This window comes from Momordica charantia (assembly GCF_013281855.1).
Source record: "Momordica charantia cultivar OHB3-1 chromosome 2 unlocalized genomic scaffold, Mcharantia_2.0 BLBB01000002.1, whole genome shotgun sequence".
Taxonomy (NCBI): Eukaryota; Viridiplantae; Streptophyta; class Magnoliopsida; order Cucurbitales; family Cucurbitaceae; genus Momordica; species Momordica charantia.
This window is the reverse complement of record NW_028275160.1, coordinates 18,045,926-18,054,712: the sequence shown is the minus strand read 5'-3', so window position 1 is coordinate 18,054,712 and position 8,787 is coordinate 18,045,926. Positions and strand designations below refer to the sequence as shown.

The 8,787-nt window shown below is 35.0% G+C and overlaps 1 long non-coding RNA gene across 1 annotated transcript; it reads right to left on the bottom strand.

Moving 5' to 3' along the window:
* Nucleotides 1–4,551: 4,551 nt before the first annotated feature.
* LOC148212945 (uncharacterized) lies at nucleotides 4,552–6,543 on the bottom strand. Its single transcript, XR_015789412.1, has 3 exons — nucleotides 6,278–6,543; nucleotides 5,341–5,412; nucleotides 4,552–4,931 (listed from the first exon to the last, which is right to left on the bottom strand). It is a non-coding gene; the product is annotated as an uncharacterized LOC148212945 (long non-coding RNA).
* Between the last annotated feature and the right edge of the window lie 2,244 nt (nucleotides 6,544–8,787).

The following is an 8,787-nucleotide window of genomic DNA, read 5'->3' as shown; positions in this document are numbered from 1 at the left end:
GAAATATTAATCTATTATCTAACGGTGTTGCAGCTAAATATTAATTACTTCGCGGTCTGGTCTTATACAAACTCACTGTATAGGATACCCCCATTCGCGTGTCTCCACATGAACGACATGGATCAAGTCATTTATAACTATTACAAAGTGAGTCGTATTTATAGTGTTACCAAGATAAGGTACCCAACCTTATCCATATTTACATCTATAGTTATACTTTGTCATGAATAGATTTTTCATCACAATTAATAAATGTCACATAAAGTCATTTAATTACAATTTATTAGTGTCAATAAAACAATCAAATACTTTTATTCTCCTGTCAATAAACACCTAAAGACGACAGTTTATAAATTGTCATGAACTAGTATTTAACGACAGTTAAAGATTGACACAAATTTTTTTTAAAGGACTATTTATAATTGTCATGAAAACTTTTGTAGTGATAGTTTTAATAGTCAATATTGCCAGTTTTAACTATCACGAAAAATTGTATAATGACAGCTTAAAAATGTCATGCAACATTAAAGAATGACATTCGATATATGTCACGGAAAGGTTTACAACGACAATTTAAAACTATCATGATAAACTTAATAATGTCAACATTTAATTGTCAAGAAACAGTTTTGAATGTTTTTTTTTTTGGTCACGAAAGCTATTTTGTTGACATTTATAAATGTAACTTTTCATATAAACTTGTTTTGAAATGTTTTTAAAAATCGCTTTCCATTGTTGTACCTACTACCTGTCAATTGTGACGTATTTTACATACAAAAACATATATATCCATTACTACACCAACCCGCTTGCAAATATAAAGTGTATACATATAGTAAATTATATATACATCAACGAAGGAATTTTCATGTCCATCAACCCCGTACATAAACAAACTATACCAAGTAACTGCTAACCCAACAAAAAAATGGCCCAACAGTCATCTTTTAAACATTCCAAGTAGGTACCCGCCATGGTTCTCCAAGATCTTCTTGGAAAACCTAAGTAATGAAAAAAACCTCAAATATATCACAATAGTATCTGCGAAAGGTCAAACTACAACAAATGTACCTAACATATTACTATTATATGTTGTTAGAGTTCATACCATGTAAAAGTGAAAGGTCAAACTACAAAATGTAGCTAACGTATTACAGAAACTGTAATGCCCCGCGTTACTCAGGTTTGCTTGCCTCGAGTTCCGAGAAATTTTTATAACAAAATAGATTTTATTTATTTATTTATTTCATTTTATTTTGTTTGATTCATCAGTTATCTTTATTTAATTTAAGTGTGTCATCTCGGCTAGTGTGTATTGTTACAGAATTAGTGGTGAGTTAGTAGCGTGTAGTTATTTATCAAGTTATGGTTTAGTACGGATTCCGCTATGTGACACTTGTTTTGGGCCATTGGGCCATTTACGAAATTATATTATTGACTTGTTTTAATAAAGAGGGGTTGGGTAAGTGGGCCTTAAACAAAAGGAAAAGAACCCAAGCCCAAAGGAGTTAAAGTTTTAAAACAAAAAAAAAACCCAGCCCTTGTTCTTTCCTCTTCTTCTTCCTCCCTTTCCCTCTCTTGTTGAAGCCGCCGGCCACCCCCCACTCGGGTTCTTCTTCTCCGGCGAGCAGTTCCGTTCAGGCGACGCGACGAACAGCGGCGACATCGGAGCAGCAGGTGCAGCGTCAGGCTCGGGCAGCAACAGGCTGCGTCGGGCAGCGCAGCAGCAGCGTCGGGCTCGGGCAGTAGCAGGCGACGTCGGGCAGCAGCTGGCGTGGGCGTCGGGCAGCAGCAGGCGGCGGCGCGTGGTCTCGGGCAGCAGCAGGTGCGGCGGGGCGGCGCGTGGTGGCTGTTCACGGTGTTTTCCCTCGATCCGACAAACTCCAACGACTCGAATAGCTTAGATCCGGGAAGCCCGGTAATTTTCTTTGACCCACCCTTGTTCGAAGTTAGATTTGGATTACCCACACCTAAACGAAATCGATTTGGAATACCCACACCTAAGCGAAATTGTTTTGTAGTAACGGACATCAAATCGAAGCCGTTGGAGGTCATTTTGGGCGTTTCTCGCTGCTGTAAAAACGTGAACAACAGTGTTTTGGGTGGTATCCGGTGATTAACTTCATCCGTTCGAAGCCCGATATACACTACCCACCCCTTTGCAAGCTAGATCTAATTTACCCACACCTACACGAAGTCGTTTTGCGGTGTGAGTTCGACGCAAACTTAAGGACGTGGTTGTGTAAGTAGCATCAGGGGGCGAGTGCGTGCGTTATTTAGCGTTAACGGAATAGTTTTGATGCTGATTTTTTTTGCTAAAATAATTTAATTGAGCATGTAGGGATTGTTAGTTTTGATTTGTGAACTTCTAGTGATTTTGTTGCCATATTTCTATTATTGAACACTTATGAGGAAACATGCTTTATGTCCTTATTGTTGTAGGTGACTAGTAGATTCTGAATTGTTGTGGTTAGAAGTAACTGGCTCATGACGTTTTGCAAATATGTTGTAAATGAAATGCTCGCGTGGTTAAACTGATAATTTAGTTTATATTGTTTTAGTTGTGAGCTGTTGGGTGTGTCTTGTTTATTACAAGGAAAAGCATGCTTGTGAACTGTGCAGTGAATTGGAATGTGGGAAATTTACCTGTAGGTGGTCATGGGAGGGTTAGTGAAGTTGCGAAGGGTGAAGGGACGGGTTGGCAGTCCGTTAACTATGGGTGTTCTGATCTGAAAATGCATATAAATCGCTTGGAGGTTCAAAGCCTTGAGTAGTGGCCTTGGGAATAAATGACAAGGCCGAACGTCAAATTTTTGTAACTGAGTATTGGGGTCTTGGGGATAAATGTCAAGGACCAATACGCTGGGAAGTCATCGGTACCTTGGGGATAAACGGCAATGACCGGTGCACAGTTCAGGCCTTGGGAATAAATGGCAAGGCCGAACATCAAGTTTCTGTAGAGGAGTATTGAGGCCTTGGGGATAAATGTCAAGGGTCAATGCGACTCGAGGAGTTAGGCTTGAAGGACTAAAGTAGAGTGGTGCTTGCGAAGTAGTGGTGCTAGGCCTTGGGAATAAATGGCAAGGTTGAACATCAAGTACTGTAAAAGGAGGGGGGGCGGTATCTTGGGAATAAATGTCAAGAGCCGTCATGCCTCGAGAAGTTAAACGGGGAGTAACACAGGGGGGGTGTAGAGGGAGGTTTAGTACTGTGGGGCAAGTTATTGTTCGCTATCTCTCGCTGTCTATTTAATTGTCTTGCTATCGTTTTATTTTATATGCCGTGACTATGAGCATGATTTTTGTGTTAGTTAGGAAGTGCTACTTACAGAGTACCTTACGTACCTTATTTGTTTTCAGGTGTGAACAGGGTCGACCACGGTGATGACGTGGAGAGGGCTTGACCGAGGAGGGATCACTAGTTGAGTTAGTGAGGATAGAGGGAAGGGTCGTTTGGTACGAGTAGCGTTGGGATTTATGTTATTGCTAGGTGTGGACCAAGGAGAAATTTTGTATTCTTTCGAACTACTTTATTTTTTTTATGGATGTTGTTGGTAAACGCGTCACTGTTGTAGTTGGAGTTTAGGTGTACGGTTGTTTTATTTATTTAAGAATTTTAGCCACTGAGGCGGATTTGAGATGTCTTTGTTTTTAAATTGCCCACGGAGAGCGAAGTTTTGACAGTTTATAAAATTGGTATTTCTGATGGAACGTATGTGAGTCGAAGCTCTATTTCATTTAAATTATTTCCCAGGGAGCTGATTATCTCGTGTTTAGAGTTAAGGCTAGCCAGGTGAATTATTTAGCGTTGCCTAGGATGGTATATAAAAATCCTGGGGCGTTACAGAAACTCTCAGCCCAACTTCCTTCAACTCTCGCTCCCACATGCTGAACAACATATTCAAAACAAACAATTAAGAAAACACGAATCTAACTTCGGCAAATATACACAAAAGTGGAGAACCTAAACTTTCAAATCTTCTTACACTGAGTTTACTTCCTTTTTCTAATCATTGTAAAGGTTAACGTAGTAGAAAAAAAAATATCAAACGGTTTTTTAAATTCTCAAAATACTAAAGACTTTACCTAAATAAAACTGATTTAGGAACAACACAGATGTTGAACACTAACAAACAAAAACAATCTACTTATCTAAAGCTTAATTGACTATCTTTGCTGCAGGATAGCCAGAAAATTATCCAACTAGACTTTCAACTATATTATCCAACTAGACTTTCAACTATATGAATGACGCAAATATAAACAATAAATCTTAATTGACTATTTTTGCTGCAAGATAGCCACACAATTATCCAACTAAACTTTAAACCACACAATTATCCAACTAGACATTATACTATATGCATGACACATATAAACACTAAGTCTTAATTGGCTACTTGCACAATCTTACATAAGCAAGTCAAGCCTAAAATCAACGCACAATATTCACAAAAGAGACCACAGAAACAGTCAGAACGAGAGAGAAAGACAACCAGAAACAAGATATGAACACACAAATCTAAACAACATAGCTTTAACAAACACAAACGAAACGAAAACATTATCTAACACATTTCTCACTGCAAGAACAAGCTTTCACAATTAGTAAAAGTAATAAAAGGAAAGAATATGAAAGATAAAAAAGTTTGAATACACTTCACTAGTGCAAAAGTGCTAACTTGCAAAGAACGATAGAAAATATAAACTAAAACTGAGAGAGGGACAGAAGAAATGAAAACTAAGTGCTTCCTCCCATCCCAATAATAAAATTGAGAAGATAAAATATGAACTTAGAAGTGAATTTGAGATGAAGGACTTGGGCCAAGCCAAGAAAATTCTGGGTATGGAGCTTCATAGAGGCCGTCAAGCTCATTTTTTATTCACAAGCTGAATACTTGAACAAGGCGATAAAACGTTTTCATTTGGAGTCTGCTAAGACAGTTAAAACTACATTAGCCCAACATTTTAAGTTGTCATCATGTCAGTGCCATTCTACATTAGATGAAATTGAAGAAATGAAGTCAATTCCATATGATAGTTTAGTAGGAAGCCTAATGTATGAGACGATTGGTAAACTCTAACATTTCTTAATGAAACAATACTAGACAACAGATGCTTTAGAGTTATAAAACTAGCAGCAAATATTTTTACAAAAAATTGTTAAGGTGAAAGTTAGCCTATGTTTAAAAACCATAACTTCCATGAACTAAGATGGCATAATATTTACATCTATGCATTCAGTCCACCTAAAAGAGATAAAAAATGAAATGGGAAAATAATTAATTACACATTAATTCATACCAATAATTATTCAATTGAGAAGAATGAAAGCACTTACATGTCTTGTTGTCAAAGATTCAATATTAGGTAGACCTTTAGATCTAAATCCTTTCCATCGGCTACACCAAGCCTATATAATGAAATAATAACATGATGAGAAATTAACTAGAAAACCTTCTTGTTGAAACAAGTGGTAGCTTGTCGACAGCATAAGAATGGAAATGTCCATAAACATTCTTCAGAGATAAAATTATAAAGGACAATACCTTGATGTCTTCTCCACCTAGCTTTGATAAAGGGGGACTTACTATAAAAATGTGTACTTCCTGACACATCCTTAATGTAAAAATGATCTTAGAAAATGTATCTATACATAGATAGTTTGTTTATTGTTCAAACTCACTTCTCAAATACTTCAACCACCCTATGAACTATTAATAATGAAACCATGAAATAGACAACATGACAACATCATTTAATCCAAAAGCTAAAACACAAAATCAGACTCAATCTTCCAACAAATAGGAAAATTGGAAAAAGAAGAGACGCCTTATCCTTCTCAACTTGTTCCTTAGGAGAAAACAGAGTTTCTCGAGTGAAATCATCTTTCTCAATATCTTCTTCCCTAACATTAGAAGCCTCATTTTTCTTCCCCACTCACTTTCCTTACCTTTTATCGTCTTTGTTCCTTAACTATGACCTAACTTTTTCTAGTCTCTTGTCTTCCCAACCTTCATCATTGCTTCTCTTTTTCTTTGTTTCATTCCCAACAAAATGTGGGCAGCCCTTCCAAAGAACAGAACTTTCAATTGACTAAAAAAATAATAAAGGTGCAATCTAAAAAATGAATAGTGGAACTACCTAAACCCCCAATTTGTGATGATGACCTCATTGATTAAAGTTTCTAAACTTGTTCACTTGGTTAGTATAGAAATCATTTTTCTGACAAAAGACATTTTCGAAATGAGATATGAAAGCAATTAAAAGAAACGTACCTCAAAAGCCAAATGGAGGAAATTGGGTTTGGAGGTTAGATTTGGGGGCGGGGGGATGTTCATGGCAGTGAGGAAGAAGGAATAGGGAATGGAGTGACGGCGAGCTTGGACGGCGGACGACAGAGCGATGGCGGTGGACGGTGGACGAAAGAGCGGCGGCAGTGGACGACGGACGACAGAGCAACAACGGTGGATGGCAGAACGACAATGTTGGCGACTTTGAAAGAGAAGGAGACGAGGACGAGAGTTCAATTGGGGGAGAAGAACAAGAGTATTAGGGGTTTTAAAATCCCTTCGCCCAATTGTTTATTTAAAACTAAAAAGAATGGTAAAAATATTTAGTTTTGTAATTATAATTATTTTAAAAAGTAAAAATTTTTAAAAATGTTTTAATTTAAAAACAAAAGTATACTTTTATAAATAACATATCTCCAAACTCTTATGTAGAACTGTTGGCTACATTCACTTTTCTCCCGACTATTTATAATAATATTTAAAAAAAACAATATTGTCCGATAAGTACTAAAATAATTGGGAAAGTCCACTTTTCCTGACTCTTTCTCAAAAGAGTCAGAAATTTTAATATTTAAAAAAATATATATTACCGACGCTATTTTAGAATGGTCGGGAATATTAATATGTCCCGACTATTTCGAAAATAGCAGGGATTGTAATATTTAAAAAAAATAAAAAACAATAGTGCCCAATAATTTATTAAAATATTGGTGTAAAGTCCACTATTCAACTTTTTTTCTAAAACTAGTCGGGAGTGGTAATTTAAAAAAAAATTAAGAAAAATTTTGTCCGACTATATAATAAAATAGTCGGGGATATAAACCTCTCCCGACTATTTCAAAAATCGTCGGGAGTGATCATATATTAAAACAAAATTTTACCCGACTATTAAGCAAAAGCGTCGGTAAGAGTAACTTCACCCAGTGTCAATAATAAAAGCGTCGGAAATGTATTACTTTCCTGATTATTTTAGTCAATAGTCGGCAGAGTCCCGACTATTATTCTTTAGTCGGGAAAAAGATGTTTGCCCACCGTCGAGTATAAAACCGTTGGAAAAAACTCATAATTATTGTAGTGTCGGCGATCGATTATGTGAATTTGCATTATCTAGGTAACGGATCTTGAACAACGGCGCGAGGAAGATAATGAGCTTTTGGTTTTTTGAAAAAAAAGCATCGAAAACAGATGAGGAAGAAAGAAGTTCGCAAAATGGCGTGGTTTGAGTTAATTTATTTTAATTGTAATTACCTATAATGAAAAAATGATTACTATATTAATATTATACTTGAACATTTTATAAAATCAGCTTATTTTGTTGGTGTTTGGTGTGTCCATAAGTCTCGGTGGTCTTGAGCGTTCAATTCACGCAAGTAACTAAAAAGAAATATCTACTCAGTTTTTATATTTTATAAAAAGAAATATCTACTAAGTTTTTATTTTTCATTTTATTGACTTGTTTCTATTTTCTTTCAAAAAGTTCCTATTAATATTCTTAAAAATTTAGACAAGAATCTAATAAAAATAAATAAATTCTCAAAACTAAGATTTAATTAAATAAATTTCTATCTAAAATTCAAAATTTTATGTTATAAAAATTTAAAGGTTCATGAACCTAACTAGTTCCAATTTAAACTCAAATTAATTCCTAACCATTCGATTAAGTTGAATACCTTTCATTCCAATAAAAAAAAATCAGGGTATAATTTAAATATGAATATTTTATTTACGGAATGCTTGGTGAAACTAGAATTAACTTATATTATTTTATGTTTATCATTATATTTTAATTTTCATGATGAATTAAATTTACGCAAGGAAATGTGGATACGAAATAAAAATATATTATTTATTTTAAATGGAAAATATAATTAAATTACTTTTTTATTGTAAAAAGAAATTTTTTGTAAAAATATAATAATAGAAGATTGAAAAAGTAATGGAAATCCACTGAGCTCAAACTCGGGACCGAAGAGGAAGGGCACAATTACGAAGGGTAAGTATACCATTGTACAAAATACCATTTTCTACTTATTTCATGAAGTATTTGGGAAACTATTAATCATAATTCTATACTCGATACGATCGGAAAATCCATAAATAATTAATATCATCCATAAAGTTGTAGTTTTTCCGACTGAAATGAAACGCCCTCAAAATCATTTGTGACAGTATGTCATAGATTCTCAAGATGGTCTAGGTAACTGTCACGGAATACTTGAAATTTTTTTATTTTTCTTGACAATTATGAAATGTCATAAAACATGGAATTTTTCGTAGATCACCGTTGTAACGCCCGCGTTCTCTGACTCGTTTATTTTAAGAGATAAATAGTGTCTTTGGATTTTTCCCTAAGTTGATAACTTTAATTCTTGGATTTTCTAACGTTGAAATTCTAATTTTTGGCTAAATTAGAATTAAGTTTAATTTCTTTGGATTAAGATAATTTAAGTTCTCGACCTGTGTAGGAGATTTTTAGTTAAATTCTAAATTCACGA